Source organism: Semicossyphus pulcher, unplaced genomic scaffold, assembly GCF_022749685.1.
Source record: "Semicossyphus pulcher isolate SPU_LCO1_2020_fin unplaced genomic scaffold, fSemPul1.0.p SCAF_9, whole genome shotgun sequence".
Taxonomy (NCBI): domain Eukaryota; kingdom Metazoa; phylum Chordata; class Actinopteri; order Labriformes; family Labridae; genus Semicossyphus; species Semicossyphus pulcher.
This window is the reverse complement of record NW_027211770.1, coordinates 7030780-7046767: the sequence shown is the minus strand read 5'-3', so window position 1 is coordinate 7046767 and position 15988 is coordinate 7030780.

The window sequence follows — 15988 nt, the reverse complement described above, 5'->3', positions numbered from 1 at the left end:
TTTAGCATATGTTATGCTATGATATACTGATCAGCACTAAACACAAAGTAAGGCTGAGGCTGATTTGTTCTTACACTGAAGAATAAGACAATTTAAGATTTTGACCTGAAGATTGTGCTAGATGAAATGTCAGGGGGATTTTCAAAGTTCAGAAATTACAATCTCAATCAATTAAACCAAAAAGCAAGCATTTTTGGAAATGATCAAACATGTTTTGAAACAGCATTAAAAAATGTCATCAACATCATCTGCCATATTCAACACAAATGGATATTACACTCATAAATTATGTAGCCAAAAGGTGTAAGCCTAAAGAAAAGTACTCTTGTCTTTACGTAATTTGTGGCAGTTTTCTTCACTTATGCCAATTTTGCAAGTTTCAAAATACTTAAAAAATAACTTGAAGCCTGTATGCTAGCGATATGCTCCAAACCATTCTTGAGCCTCTTTCAAAGGCATTGTGAAAAATGTTGGGATTCACTAGAAAAAATTAAAGGATAAATTAGTTTGGTTTCAACTTGGACTTGATCTTTTGAGCTTTGACTAAAGTTTCTGTCGCTTATTTTGATGTTGTGTTCATCAAAAAATAATTGTTAAGTTGTAGGATTACAGTGAAATACTAAAGTTAAACAGTTTTAAAAGATAATGGTAAAACCGGTGAAATCAAAGTACAACTTTTAATAGAAGAGAAGTATCCTTAAAGGGTTAGAGGAAACAAAAAAATAGAAGAATAAAAATAGAGAAAAATTATATAATCGGTATCTAATGATCAGTAAAAATGTAATACGTTTTGTGTGTGTGTGTGTATGTGTGTGTGTGTGTGTGTGTGTGTGTTTAAGTCTTTTTGTGTGTGAGCTCAGTTGGTCTTGGCTGGTCCTCTCCCTTGGCCCTGTGGCCCCTCTGGCCCTCTGGCAGTGGCTGTGGCCTGTCCATCTGCCTCCTACTGACTGGGTCTGGTGGGACAGGGGCCATGGAAGACCCCCCGCACCCCTCTCAAACCTTCCCCCCACCGAACACCCTCACCAGCCCCCCGGCCAGCTGCTCAGGCCCCAGAATCTGCACAGAGCTGCCAGGTGGGCCCCAGGACACGCGGTTGGACCCCGTCACATACACACATGTACACGGAGGAACACACAAACACACACACACACTCTCACAATACTAACACATATGCTCAGTAAGCCTCTTTACAAATGGAAGCGATGCAACACACATGGTTACATGGGTGGCCTGCATGAAAAAAAGCTTCCTCACACACACACATTATGCATGTGTGCCAACCCTTTAACACACAGCCTTTGCATGCTCAGGTGTTTCCCACAGCACCCTATAATGGTCTGAGTTCACAGGGTGGGACGCCAACAGGTGGCGCTGTTTTCTTTGCTAATTAAGCTTTATTTATTCATTGGCATGTGGAAGCTTCCAGATGACTTTGGCTGGCCTGCTCATTCACAGGATGAGCCAACGTGTGAGCGTGAGTTTGTGTGTGAGTGTGTGTTTTCCGGGATGCTTTCTTCTCTCCTCTGGGACACAAACCATCACCTGCCTTTTAGCACTCATAATATGTGCTTCAGTACTTTCGATACGCTCTTCCTGTGAAATGCATTTCCTTCTCTACTTGAACAAAATGACTGAAGTTAGATGAGAAGTTGTCTCATCTCTTACTCTGTCTATCAATGCCAACACTCCAAACAGGATGTCGATATGGCTGATATGACATATGAGTCGCAACGTTTACAATAATGCTGTGTATTCCTGATCTGAGGTCAAAGGTCCAAAGGTCACAGTTCCACAGAGATCAGTACTGGGACCACTTTTTTTCTGTGTGCAAATGCTCCCACCTGGTCACACCTTTGAAAAACTACAACATAAATGTCATTGCTGTCCCGATGACCCATCCCATTGGATGTATAATAACTTTCCTCATTGGTTTGTACAGCATACCGTGGACGTCACACATAACTGTCTTGTCACACAACTCTTGTCCGGATATCTGGGAAGTGTGCTCCTGCAATTACCGTGTATCACCATAGAGATCTTTGAGATTATAACTTTAATCACTTTTAAATAGTTTTAAATAAATGATGTTGGCTGAGCTGACTTCAACATCTGTTTTTACCTGCTTATTTGTAAAAGTCAATTAATTTATAAAAACATGCCAAATGCAATGAAAACATAATAAGCCAATAAATCATGAAGTAGATGAAGCAAGTGACTTCAGTATGCACGGAAGCTTCTGCTATAATAAAGACAGAAAAAAGCATTCATGCCATATTTCCATCAAATTTCTAGATTATTTTCCAAAATTGAAGGTTTGACCAGCTCTTTTAATGACTTTATCTCTTTGTGTCCACTTCCTCTCCAATGATTTACTGGCATCCAACTGCAAAATTATTAAACTTTTAATATTTTCATAGTAGTGGATGAAAAGGTGCATGAGCCCATTTTGATTTTCTGGAAATTCAGTTAAAATTTGTGCTACAAAGAAGAACTTTGCCATGACTTCTAGTATCAACAATTTGAAATGGCTAACTTGTTACTGCCAGTTTCCTATTTACAAATTCAGCAGATACAGAGCAACATTAGCATTTATTTGGAGTTGAGTTTCTGGCCCGCAAAAGAAAATAAGTTCAATATTAATTCTTTTTCAGCTTGTTTTTGGGTGTATGTTGGCAAATAACAGGTTTTCCAGCCCCTGCGCTATCTTTACCAGCTTGTCGATAACTGTATCTGTATTATATATATATATATTTTTAACAAAAACAGCCCTCTGCTGTGGCTGAGAAGACCCATATAAAAGCCTTTGACTGAATCCAAACAGAAAAGTGACAAGCCAAATCATTAAGCTAAATGTTGCTGAGCTCAGTAAAGTTGTGGAGGACTTTACAGTCCGATGATAGTCTGTCTTTAGAAGTCACCTCTGTCACATTAAAGAAGTCATCTGATTAATTGTTCATACAGAAATCAATTAAACAGCTTTGACTAAATTCCTAACTGTAATGCTGTTCTTCTATTGATAGTCTGACCTGTATGTTTGGTATTCTGCCTGTGTGTGTTTGTTTATTCGTACATGTGAGGTCTTAGAGTTGTTTGTCCTACAATTACCTGTGAGGTGCAAGGTTAAAGATTTTTTTGTTCATAGTTCCTGACACATAAACTGTCGAACATTTGACAAACTTTGCCTTGTCAAGTTTGCTTCTTTTCCAAGCTCCTTGGAGACAGAGTGAATCAGTGAGTCTCCTGATACTGTGGTTTGTTGAAGCAGAGAGACAGAGACAGCGACATGGACCCGACCCTATCATAGCTCCCCTTCTGTCAACCCATTATCTTTCTCCCCCATGTTCGTCTTCCCTTTTCTCCCCTTTCCCTCCCCTCGCCCTCCCCTGGATGTTATCTCTAGCCGCTTATGCCCTAATACCTCAATTGTTGTACTCTAAAAACAATAATTAGCAATCCCAAACGAGACTGAGGGGCGAATTTAACAGCTTTCTTCTGATGTGTTTTTTCCCCTCTTTTTTTCTCTTTATCTCCCCCTCCTTTTTTCATAAGAGTAAAGAGCGGTGGAGGGGAGGGGGGTGGGTCGGGGAGGTATTGGCAAAGCCTCTTTAAACTCTCTGGTATTATGGAGGATTATTTTGTGCCGAGATCCTGGCTTGTGTGTCTGTTTTTTTCCCTCCTTTTCTCTTCCTGGTTGTGGCAGACACGCTAGGTAAACAGTTTGTGTCACACTTGATTGCATTTGAGAAATTAAAAAACAGGAATGACAATAGGCCGGGGCTGGGGATGAGGACTGGGGGGACATTGACACCATAAGACCCTGGCTCTTTGGGGACCCCTGGTACGCTGTGTGACAGAGCGGCCCTCGCAGCCACAACAATACAAGACCTCGTCCTTCAGAGAGCACTCCTCGCTCCCAGTCTCTGAGACTATCTGCACTGGGCCATCTGCTCTCCCTCTCTCTCCTCTTCCTCCTCCTCCTCCTCCTCCTCTTCTTCCATGACTCCTTTTTGGAGAGACAGTGTGTTTGAATCTGGCTCAATTATTCAAGTGTTTACAAGCACAAATACTCTGCCAGGTTGTAGGTGTGTGTATGTGTGTGACTGTGTTTTCAAGACATATTCCCTTTGTGATTCACTTAGAGTCTGTGTATACACATAGACAGTGCAACATCTGTGCCTGTCGCTGAAACGAGAGCAGAACTTGTCATCATCCAAGCCTTTTGCAGTTTACACTAAATAAAGCTGATCTAAAGGAAATGTTGTTAAAAGCTTCTCAGTGAAATGTATTTCTCTCTATGTTGAAATGTTGATCCTTAGAGTGCTGTGAAAACAGCTTGGTTAGGGGTATATCACTTAAGTACAAATCTCTGTGTTACGTCCTAATGTAGTGTAGTTAGGATCCATCCCTATAGAGGGCAGTGTGATGCTACAAAAGAAAACAGTCTGAACATCACAGACAAAATCGAGCCCGGGAACTACAGAAAAGTGTCAGACAGTGTTCAGTGGCGACATCCTGTTAACATTTCTACAGTGTTGTTTTTCAGCTATGACTTCCACTGAAAATAGGGCCCTTTACAAGCAGTAAACTAAAGGTGGTTTAATGTCAAGTTTAAGAGGTTAGAGGTTCAAGTTCCAGGGCTGACATTTCTGTCAGTCTGGGGAAGCTGCACAAACAACCCAATTGTGTTTCTCTTTTGCAAAATGAAGTTGTTTTGTCTTGTAATATATCGAAGGATGTAGAAACCTCGAATTCCTAGTTAAACATCAATTCAATCTAACATTCAAGCTAAGCTAACTCTTAGCTAAACCAGATATAGCTAAATACAGATCTAAATAAGATATTTACTTATGTAAACATGAGTCTAAACTTGATGCTCAAGTTTGAAATAAATTAAAGCTTCAGGAAGGCTGCACAAACCAAAACTTTAGTGAAATGAGCACTCTGTCCTGTGCTCTAGATGTGAAAACTGGGAGAGAATAGTTATAAAAGGATTGAAAGAGGAAGTCCTAAGACTCTCTGCAAAAAGACAACCATGTGACACCGAAACTCTAATGGAAAGGAGAAGTGTCAGGGAGGAAGTGTTGAATTTCCTTATTTTCATTATTACAGCAAATTAAATCAGTTGTCCAGCCTAACCACTGGATTGAAGTTCAGCAAGCCTGTTTCAGTGTAAAACACATCACAGCATCATGTTGATGTCGTCCAATCGTATGCAGAATATTCCCATTATCATCTCACAACAATTGCAAACTGTGATGACTGTTGCAGGAGGATAAAGTCTCTGAATATTTCAAACTAGTTAGCGTCAGCCTCAGAGAGCCATGCACCGTTTCATTTCCTTTAGTCTTTATTTTGTCTAGAAGAATTTACTTGTGGCCGGCCAGAGCCACGGAGACTAGCTTAAAGCCAAACACAGGCGCTAACCCATTTATCACCCTGGGCTTTGTTGCCTCTGCTTGTGTTCTCCCTGTGTTACAATCAATCATGTTTATTCAATAGGCCTCACTTTGCTAAATCAAATCTGGAGTTCTGGATACAAGTTTGTGTTTACTCGTGCAGCACATTTGCTTATGATTATTTGCATTTGACAATTTAGCAGGAGTTAACCTGAGACAGGTTCCACCCAAACTTTCACACATTGCACCTTTTATCGAGGGACCAACCCGGCACCGGCCTGCCTGCAGCGCGCAAGGCCTCCCCTAATATATAATCTGTTGTTAGACTGTCACCGCAAGGAGCACAACCAACCCCGCGGAGACGCCACCGAAATTCATTAATCTAATTAAATATGTCGTATTGCCCAAATGAGACGCTGGTATGGCTTTGCTGCAGGATAAGAGCAAAGTAAGGCTGAGTCCCACAAGGGTAGCATACAGCCGACGTGCGCTAACGCTACTGCGCTTCATTACACTCTTAATTACCTATTGTTTCTAACTAGTTGGTGGCGTTTTAATGAGAATCTACAGGCAGTTAAATGTAATCTAAATTTTCTAATCTACTGGTCCATTACCAAGGAGTCAAAATGTTATTGGTTTTGTGAGTAATCAGACTTTTAAATGGTGCTGATATCACTCCCGGAGGGCAAGGAGTGGGTTTCGACTGTGTAATTGAATTCTGGTTTTTTTTCCCCCTCCTCCTTCTTCTTCCTCTTCTTTTCCGGGAAGCTGAGAGGAAGATTTTTCTGTTGCAGCTGGTTGCTCGGGTCGAGGAGCATGTCTTCGGTTCCGGTCGGATCACAGGGTTTTTCCGCTCATAGGTCACCATGGCGACCCCTTCAAGAAAATGTGTGTGCGTCTTTGCAGAATGTGTTTATGTGGAATGTGACTATATTTGTGTGTGTGCATGCATTTTTGTGCGTGTCTCTGTGTTTGTGCCCCAGTCAGCCTGAGTGCTCTGCTGTGCTGTCACCTGCAGCCAGATAAGCCAAAGGATTTATCACCCAGTGAATTGCCTTTGAGTGGTGGATAAAATGGCTCCAATACATTCTCATATGAAAACGCTGCGAGGTTAATGAGAGCCAAATTCACAGAGGGCTAAATCTATTAGGTTTTCATGGATGGAATCAATCAACATGCACCACACCGGCTGATTTGTCATATTGAAGCATTGCCCGTTTGAATTCCAAAACACAATCCTCCTCACGGAATGATTCACTTTGATTTTGATTGCCTCTTCATCAAGAAGATGACAGCTATGAACTAATTTTCTTTTCTATCATGTTACACACTTATTAGCTCCGGCTGTCCTTGGCAGATGACTGATTCTCTCCTTTTATAGAGCTACAGTTGGATTTTCCTCAGGTCTGTTCAAACAGTCACAACGATCCTGTATTCTTTTTATATCAAATTATTTAGTTTTCAGAGTTTTCATTCACGTAATGGATAAGCCCATGACTAATTTAATTAATACAGAGACATGCTCATGCACATTCTTGCAGATGGATTTGCATGTACTTATATCTTTACATCCCCACTGGTACAATGTTTAAAGTGTCCAATGAAAGGAAAAGTTGAACACATTGGAAAATGTGCTCATTCCCTTTGTTGCCAAGAGTTAGATGAGAAGATTAATAACATACTTGTGTCGGTACAGTTAATATGAAGCTACCATCTTTGACTGGTTAGCTTAGCTTAGCATAAAGACTGGAAGCAGGGAAAACAGCTTGCCAGGCTAGTTACAAAATCCTCCTCTAAAGCTCACTAATGAACACTTTATAGGATACTTGGTTTGTTTAATCCTTCAAGATTATCGCGGGTTATGTGCCGGACTATGTCTGGTCTGTGCAGAAACTTCCCGGAGTCTGTGTCAGTTCTCTTACTGTGAAGACAAAACTGTGTTGTTTTTACACTCAGGACTTTGTATAAATTAAAGAAACAAGATATAAAAACTTACGTGAGTATTAGAGCTGCTGATAGGATTATTATGTTCCATTTAGACAGAGCCTGCATAGCTGTTTTTGTTGCTAAGCTGCTTCATATACATACATCAGATTGGTATTGATCTTCTCATCTTTCTCTCAGCAAGAAATAAAAAATAAATGGAAGGCCTATTTCCCAAAATGTTGAAGGCCTCACAGACAGAGAGTCCAGTATCTGACTGAGACTGAAAAGAAACATCCTGTTTGGATGCCAAATTACACTGATGAGAGCTTTTGTGTCTGGTGAGTCAGGAGGTTCATTATCGTTTGGTGTGCTGATCCTGGAGTTGATAAAGGATTTCCAGCAGCTCCAGTCTCCACTGGATTGTCAGATCATTCTTCAATAGCTTTTCTCAGATGGCACCATGTACAGTCTGAGAGCGCTGGCATCACTTTATTCCTCTGTGTGGATGCTGTGATGCTCCACGAGAGGAAATGTCTAATCATTGCCGAGGAAATAAAAAACAGAGAGAGGCATTTGTCTTAGGCAAGCGCGTACCTTTCTCTCAGTGCGGTGATGGATGACAACCTTGGTGTTGAGTGTGTGTGTTTGTCTATCGCTGCGGTGCAAAGTGACCAGGGACAGGCGCCAACAGAAAAAGGCCCTGTCCCCCAACTAATGAGCAGCATTATTCAAATGGAGTCTTTGTTGTCAGTGCACTGTGCTGTAGTCCGCACACGGCTGTCACAGGCAGCATCGCATGATGCACCACTTCCTCATTTTGATGCTCATCAGTTTACCATCTTTTGAAATGCATGTGGGAATAAGACACCTTGGAAATGATAGTTCAGATTTGACTTATTGTCCTGTATGTTCACGATCCTTTAGGTAAGCACACTTTATAATAATGATCATTTAATTAATATTTTCTACTCCTGAAAGCAAAAAGGGGTTATTTTGTTGCATTGCAGCATTTGGAAGTTTCAGATAAAAGCTGTGTTATAGGAGGATTACCCTCTGTGCTGCCATACATGGTGTCAGCACAGGATCAAACAGTAGGTGGGCACTGAGCAAAAGGCACAAAAAAAGACAGCAAACACAAAATGTCAACAAATAGAGGAATATCACCCAGTTTGTCTATCAAACTGTGGAGTCACATAAAAAAACGAGGAGAAGAGCTTTCAAGACCTTCGCCAGCTGACAGGAGGAACAGCGATGAATAAAGGAGGAGGAAAGACGATGGGAGTCAAAGAGAAAAATCGGCCTTTCTACAAAGGACGGGGGGAAAAGAGAAGGCAGGGTGTTGGAGGAAGCTCCTCCGACCGAGCCCATCTCCAGCTGTCACAAATCATTTCTGCTCGGGAAGTGAGGGGAGGCGAAATGTCAAAATATTTGAATAAATTCCACAGAAGCCTGTTGAGAGTGGGGCGGTGCGGCGAGAGGGGCATTGTTGGCGCAAATGGGGTGGAGAGGGGATGAGAGGGATGGGGAATAAAAAAAGGTGGGGTTCGGGGGGCAGGAGTGCAGGGGGGGTTTGCATGTGAAATAGCCTTCACGGGCCTGAGGAGGAGCACGAGCTTAATGGAAATCAAAGGTTTGGTTACTGCAGTGATGTTTGTCTCAGTTTAAACATTTTCCACCCTTGGTTTGGATAACTGATAAAGACACTGACAACACACAACAACAGCAGATACGCTTTGCACTCTGACTGCTGCTGTGTACGGAGTACAGCGCAGATACTTTTTAGACAGCTATAGAGTCACCATCACAGTCTGTACAGATATGAACTGTTTCTGATAATATGCATGTTTCTGCAGCACTTCTGCATTTGTCATACCAACTGCAAATGTGTCCAGCTCTAGACAAGCAATATGTTGTTTACACATTCTGTGGCAGTGATTTCAACAATGTTGTCCACAACAGATTAAATACTCATTACTGAAAAAAGCAGCAAAAATAATAATAACAATTGTGCAGTGTGATTTGATTTTCCATCATTTACTTTGCAGTTTGCAGGCAGAACTTTGTAATTAAAACCATGACAAGAAGTGACTTTAGACTTCCAATCTATAACTCGTTTATATAAAGAATACAGTAAGTAGGACAAAATCCCAAACATATCTGGCACATGAACTACTTCTTACAATATTGAAATGAACACCAACATCCACAAAACAGAAGGGTATCTGTTAAACATGTAATTGGCTGTTGATGGCCACTGCACCAGAAATATCAGCTTAACCCAAATTGACACGTTTCTGCAGAGTTTTAAAAAAGTGGACATCCGGTGACTTTTACTAACTTTGGTGTGCAGCAACATTGTGACACAACATTGTTACTGGTGCTTACTGTTTATTCATCAACTGTTTTAGACGCTGTGCTTTTTACCCTGCGGGTCTAAACTCAAGCAAACAACGTCATGAGTTAATGTTTAGTTTTACTTAATTTCCCCTGCCCTCTTATTAATATTTATCATGCAAGGTGAAGAGTGAATTAAGGACAGGTTGTGGTGATAAAGGTCTGATGGTGCTTGTTTGTTCAAAGTCTCTGAATGCATGTTCTCTATCAGCCTGTGTGCATCTACTCTCTTTGTTCAGATGATCCCCGGGGTGCATTAGAAGTCGCAGGGTCAGTGTCTCCTCTGTTTGCCTCTGAACTCCCTAACACTGTATTTAATTAGGCCTCTAATCAGCCTCTAAACACACAATAAAATGAGACAATGTGTATCTGTTTACCTCCCTCTCAACTCTCTCGCACACATACACACACTCTGCATATTTGCATGTATAGTTGGTAGAAAAAAATCACTTATCAGGGAGAAAGATCAAGGTCATGACTCCTCTTCACACCCGATTCCCTGAAACCAATTAAACTGTCGGTCGGTGAAGTTCAGTTGGAGGACACGGACTGGAAAACAATAGCAGATGACAGCTTCTCTCCGCTATCTCTGGCTGGGTTTTCTTGCAGCAGTAATTATATTTGCAGATTCTGTCATTAAGACTAAAAAGCCTGAGAAGTTTCGCAATCAGTCGGATGTACTCAAAACGTTCTGTTAATAGGCATTATCAGCATGTGGAAACAGAGTCAGATGTCAGAGATTGTGATGGGAGGTCAGACCTGAGTGAAGACTTAAATGATGAAGAGATGTGATCTGAAATGGTAAATCAGGCATGTCGGCTTCATGAAATACAAAAGTTAGTGAAGTAACATTAAGCAGTAGCTGAATAAAACATTATGAATGATTTATAAAGTATAGCATACTGCAGCAGCCGTCATGTTTGATGATAGTGAATTCAACACTAATGCAAATCATTCACACGCACTAACACTACACTAAATATGTTGATGACTGTGCTATAAACTACATATACCTATTACACAGACAAGTTATTGTTATCACAATGCATTACTAAATACTTTCCTTTCCTTGTACTTGTTTACAGCGTAAATGTTATTCACCCTTTTTTATATTTGGTTGTAAACTTTTCATAAATGCTAAGAAGGAGAGCTATAAATAACGTGTACTATTGGATGACAGGCTAGACAGAGTATTGTCAGATTTGCAGATAGTTGCTTAAAGTAATAATCTCAAATATTTTAATTTAAATAAATGTGTTAAGTCACTATCTATCACTGAATGAGGTAACACAATGGTGATTGAGCCTATGGCCCACTGATGAAAGCCTTTGCATTTGCAGTATTACGGACTGGGTGTCGGTGGCGGAAAATATCACAAGCGGCGCTCAGTTAGTGACGCGTTTTCCATCACCCAGCAGTGGTTGGTCTGACAGACAGGGTAGGTGGAGCTAACGCAACAAACACACTTGTGTAAAGCAGCTGATTTTCTGGTATCTGCAAGCGTTTGAGTAAACAGTAATCTACTATGGCTGATCAAACAAAGAAAAAAATTGATGACTACAGATACAACTTCAAAAATAAGTTAATATCCAAAGAAAAAGAAACAAATTCAACGCTCAGATGAAGGCAAACAGTCTAAAAAGGAAATTGACCGTCAGCCAGGAAGATCAAGAGTTACAACCGTTATAACCGGAGCAGACCGTGGACGTCACACATGCAACACTGTTATCACGGATATCTGGGAAGTGTGCTCCTGCCATTACCGTTTATCGCCACAGGTGCCAGAGAACGAAACTGAGATCTTGGAGATTCTGACTTTAAGTAGCAACATTCCCATCATCCCCAGCTTTATTTGGTTAAAGAGCTAATTAGCAACTGTTAGAATCCAAACATAAAACTGAACTTGTGAATGATGAAAAAGAGTTAGCATTGCCATTGTGAGTATGTTAGCATGCTTACTTTAGCATCAAGCTCAAGCAGTGACTAACTAGCCGCTCGCATGGCTGTGGACTCTTAATCCTGTTAGAATAAATATTCCAGCGTGCATTATCTTTATTGACTTTGGCTTGGAGTTAACCTTTACAACCAAAGTCAAACATATATCTTTATTCCCATAATTTACACTCTCACAGTTTTAAGTTTGCACTCGACCCTGTCATCTCATGTGACTGATTAACAGCAAAGTAAATCTCCACCTGAGGACAACTCCACCAACTCCACTCTCTGTTGTCAATCATATGCGACCCTCTCGGCTCCAGGTACTTCACACTTTAACTGCCCATACAGGTTTTGCACTGCTGCCATGCCAAAATGCATAAAACATGTTGGACTCTCAGATATATTTAAATGTGAGTGAATAATAAATGTCCTGCCACCTGGAAGTCATGTTTATAATGGCACTGACCACAGACCTGTGTGAGGTAAATTATACTCTACACTATACACACTATAACTCATGAAGAGCCATTTATAGATCACAAGCTTCTACAGCTCCTCAGTGTTCGCAAAGTCCCACAGTGCACAAACTAGGACAATACATATGATGCATTGCTTCATAACTGGTGTTTTTTTTTGTTCCTAGGATGAGCACTAAAGTAGGAGGTTAGCGACAGGCCAAGGCTGCCTATCACTGCCTCAATCTAAACCAAGATGGGCAGGCGTGGATATTCTCAGAGCCTCATGAGACGTTTCCCCATGTGGGCTGACCATGCTGCAGCTGGGAGAACAGCACACATATTCTGTTTTCTACAAGCAATAACCAGCTCCTCAGCTTCTATGCAAAAAGGACGCAGAGCAGCAGACTCGTTATTTAACTGGCTTTTGACAGCTGGGGCATAGCAGAGGGACAGGAAGTGTGTGAGTGCACGGGTGTGTGTGTGAGTGACACAGAAGGAAAAAGAAAGGCAGTGTGTGTGTGTGCATGTACATGTAACTGTGCAAGGGTTTCTGTGTGTGTCCATCCCTATTTGCATTTGTGTGTGCTCGGCCATGTGCATATGTATGTGTGGCACAGTGGACCAGAACAGAGCTCTGACAGTAGCAGGACTGCTGCTCGCTGATGCCTGCCTGGAGGAGCTGACAGCATCCCGGCCTGTCAATCACCGAGCATGCCCACTAGCCCTCTATTCACATCATCCTATCTTGTTAACTCTAAATCTGGCTGGGTACTGTTTATATACTCTGTGTGTGTGTGTGTGTGTGTGTGTGTGTGTGTGTGTGTGTGTGTGTGTGTGTGTGTGTGTGTGTGTGTGTGTGTGTGTGTGTGACAGAGTGGAGTGGTGCATCCTTTTCTCTGATGTGTTACCGTCTTAGCTGCATGGGTCTGTTTCAGGCAGAGATCAATCAAGACAAAGTGATGAAAAACTGGAACAAGAATTGTAAGATTGAGAGTTGATCCTTTCTTGTAGAATTAAGTCCAAGCAGTAGATTTAATGCATTAATGTCAAAACCATTCCACATATCCAAGAACTGTAAAGTATTACAATCAAAGCAGAGCACAAGTCATTGACCTATCACCTAAGATGGTGATTTGGTCACACTGTCTCCATCTATCTCTTAAGTTGTCTATGAAAGGCCAAGATTTGTTTTAATAAGGAGAAAGCGAGCAGGAGCTCTTGTAGTCAAAGGTAATTATCTCCTCTTTTCACCCACAATGGGTGCCCGCTAATGAGAGCTGGACTTATGATTGGTTGCCCGCGGGTCTGTGGAGATGCACGGCTCTTTTACTTTTGACAATAGAGCCAATAGAGCACCGCAGAGACAGAGTGACTGGACAAGTCATTCATCTATGCAAATGCCAGCCAAAATGTGACCACCAGCGTACACAAGATCCATTAGGCTCTTAATTATCATACAGGCCGGGGTGTGCGTGAAAGAGTATGTGAAGATGAGCTTGTTTGCATGTGTCTGCGTGTACTGAAATTTCTTCACGAGTCCATAGAAAGAAAGACCGAAAGAAAGTAAGAAAGAAAGGCATGGGCTAAGAACTGAATTCTCCAGTCAAAGTACTAAATGATTTTATATTTCGTTTCTAAAACTGTGATTCATTTAAATTATATCACATCAGATATATAATGTAAGTGTACATTTCCATACTTTTGCATTATCAAGCACATCAAAAGTTTACACAGTAGAAGCAACAAGCTGGCTGAGTACGACAGCTGAGAGCTGTGTGCTTTGTGAAGCATCTATATGGCAAGGGATGTTACGTCTGTGATACAATATGAACCCAGATAACAAAATACTTCTCAAACCTCCAGTAACTCACAACAAATTGCTTTAACCTTTGCAGGACACAGCTGTGACTTTGGCTCTTTGTATTTATGGGCATTGGATTGTTTCCAAGACAGTGAGGACATCACAGCCTCCTCTATGGAAAACAGAACCTCTATCAGCTCACACACTATCTTCTTTGGGTTTTTTCTTGGGAGATGGTTATACGTTTTCCTTTATGATCACACATTTTGCTATCTCAACCTGGAATGTACAGACATACCAATGTTTACTACCAAGAAAAAAACTCCAAGACCTGCAATGACAGAGAAATTTCGCAAGCAGGGATTCTTCTTCATTAACTCTGGGTGGATTTTTGTTTGAAGACTCTCAGCTTTGCAGGAAAATACACAAGCTAGAAAGACAGCTGGAGTTCATATGTGTATCACCATGTATCTTTGGCTGCTGTAGGTGGAGGGTTTGGGACAGATTCAAAGAGAAGGTTAGAAGCTTCTCTTCTGCAGACAACAGGCTTTTAGCACATGGAAAAAGCACTTAGACTGTTAGATCTAAAACAATCATATTTTTTCTAATATCTGTGAAAATGTTTAATTCACCACTAAAAACACATTTGTAATGATTACATTAGCTTTATTCATTAATTAACTACGCTGTACCTGCATTTTAGGCTTTTAGTTTAAATATAAAGTAGCACCAAACCAGCAAAGAACAAAGAAAGTTGGCAAAATATATTCAATGGCTTTTTTGGAAAGTACAATTTGTTTTCAATATTTTGTTAATAAATTAAATTGGCTTAGATCATAATGATGCCGTTCTAGTGTCTGATGGGAGGATTTGCATGTAATTTGTCTCAAACATTTAACTAAATATACTGTTGGGTTTATTGACTGTTGACAAAGATAGTCATTTTATTAGTTATTAAAATTGTATTTACTTAAAAAATATATTTTACTGTTATTGATTGACAATAACATAAGCTGCAGCCATATCTGTAAAATTAACCCAACTAAAAATTAAAATGAACAATTATAACAGGGTTAGTACATGTCAGTTGCAATCTATTTGCATCTCATATCATACACCGAACATTATATTAGAGCATGATTCAGCGTAACAGCCAAAGTTCACCTGGTTGTCACGGTAACAGTCAGAAACCTATTCTTCATGTTAATTTTTTATAAAGCATTTAATGAGTCCCACACACTTTATGTAATACTTGGTCCTTTCCTCCAGAACCCAGTCTGGGCCTCTCATTTTCTCACCCTCACCCTGTGGTTTTCTCTCTGGAGCTTAATAAAGAGTTGTATTTATAGACTTGTCCTCCATGTCAACTTTGATCTCTTTGGCCTGGACACAAACAGTATTGAAACAAGAGTATCACCTGCCAAATACGTGTTCTGGCTAAGACATAGATAAATGATTTTTTGTCTACAATGCATACATGTTAATTGAAATGTCAGCTTGAAAGGACAGGATATTGTGTGTATGTGTGTGTGTGTGTGTGTGTGTGTGTGTGTGTATGTGTGTGTGTGTGTTTGTGTGTGTGTGTGTGATATTTTTAAAGAACTCAATGTCTCTACTTTCTGGGCTACGATCACGATTCTTATTCTCTCCATCTCAACCTGACCTTTCTGGTTACTGAAGCTAGCCTTATGCAAAAGATCCTTTAAGCTTTTAAAATGCTGTTATTTAAGTTAAAGCTGAATGAAACCAGTGCTGGACCTCTTGGCAAAATTAAAGTCCAAAACAGCTTGAACCACAGCCTAACAGAAACTGAGGAACAGCCAACACCACACACAAAACCAGAATCTGCTGTGGTGCTGTGCCTCCCAATGTTTTTATCCATAGTGGTTTTAATAATATGGCTCTTTTCTTAGCTGCTCTACTGAATCTCCTTGATGAGTTAAGGTACTCACTGACCTCTTTTCCTTTTTCAGACATCAAAAGACAGAGATTAGTGGATATAACTGCTTCTTCAGTTTTCTGCAGAAAAACCACTTAAATGGGCAATTATAGGGTAAATCAGAATCAGGAGTGGA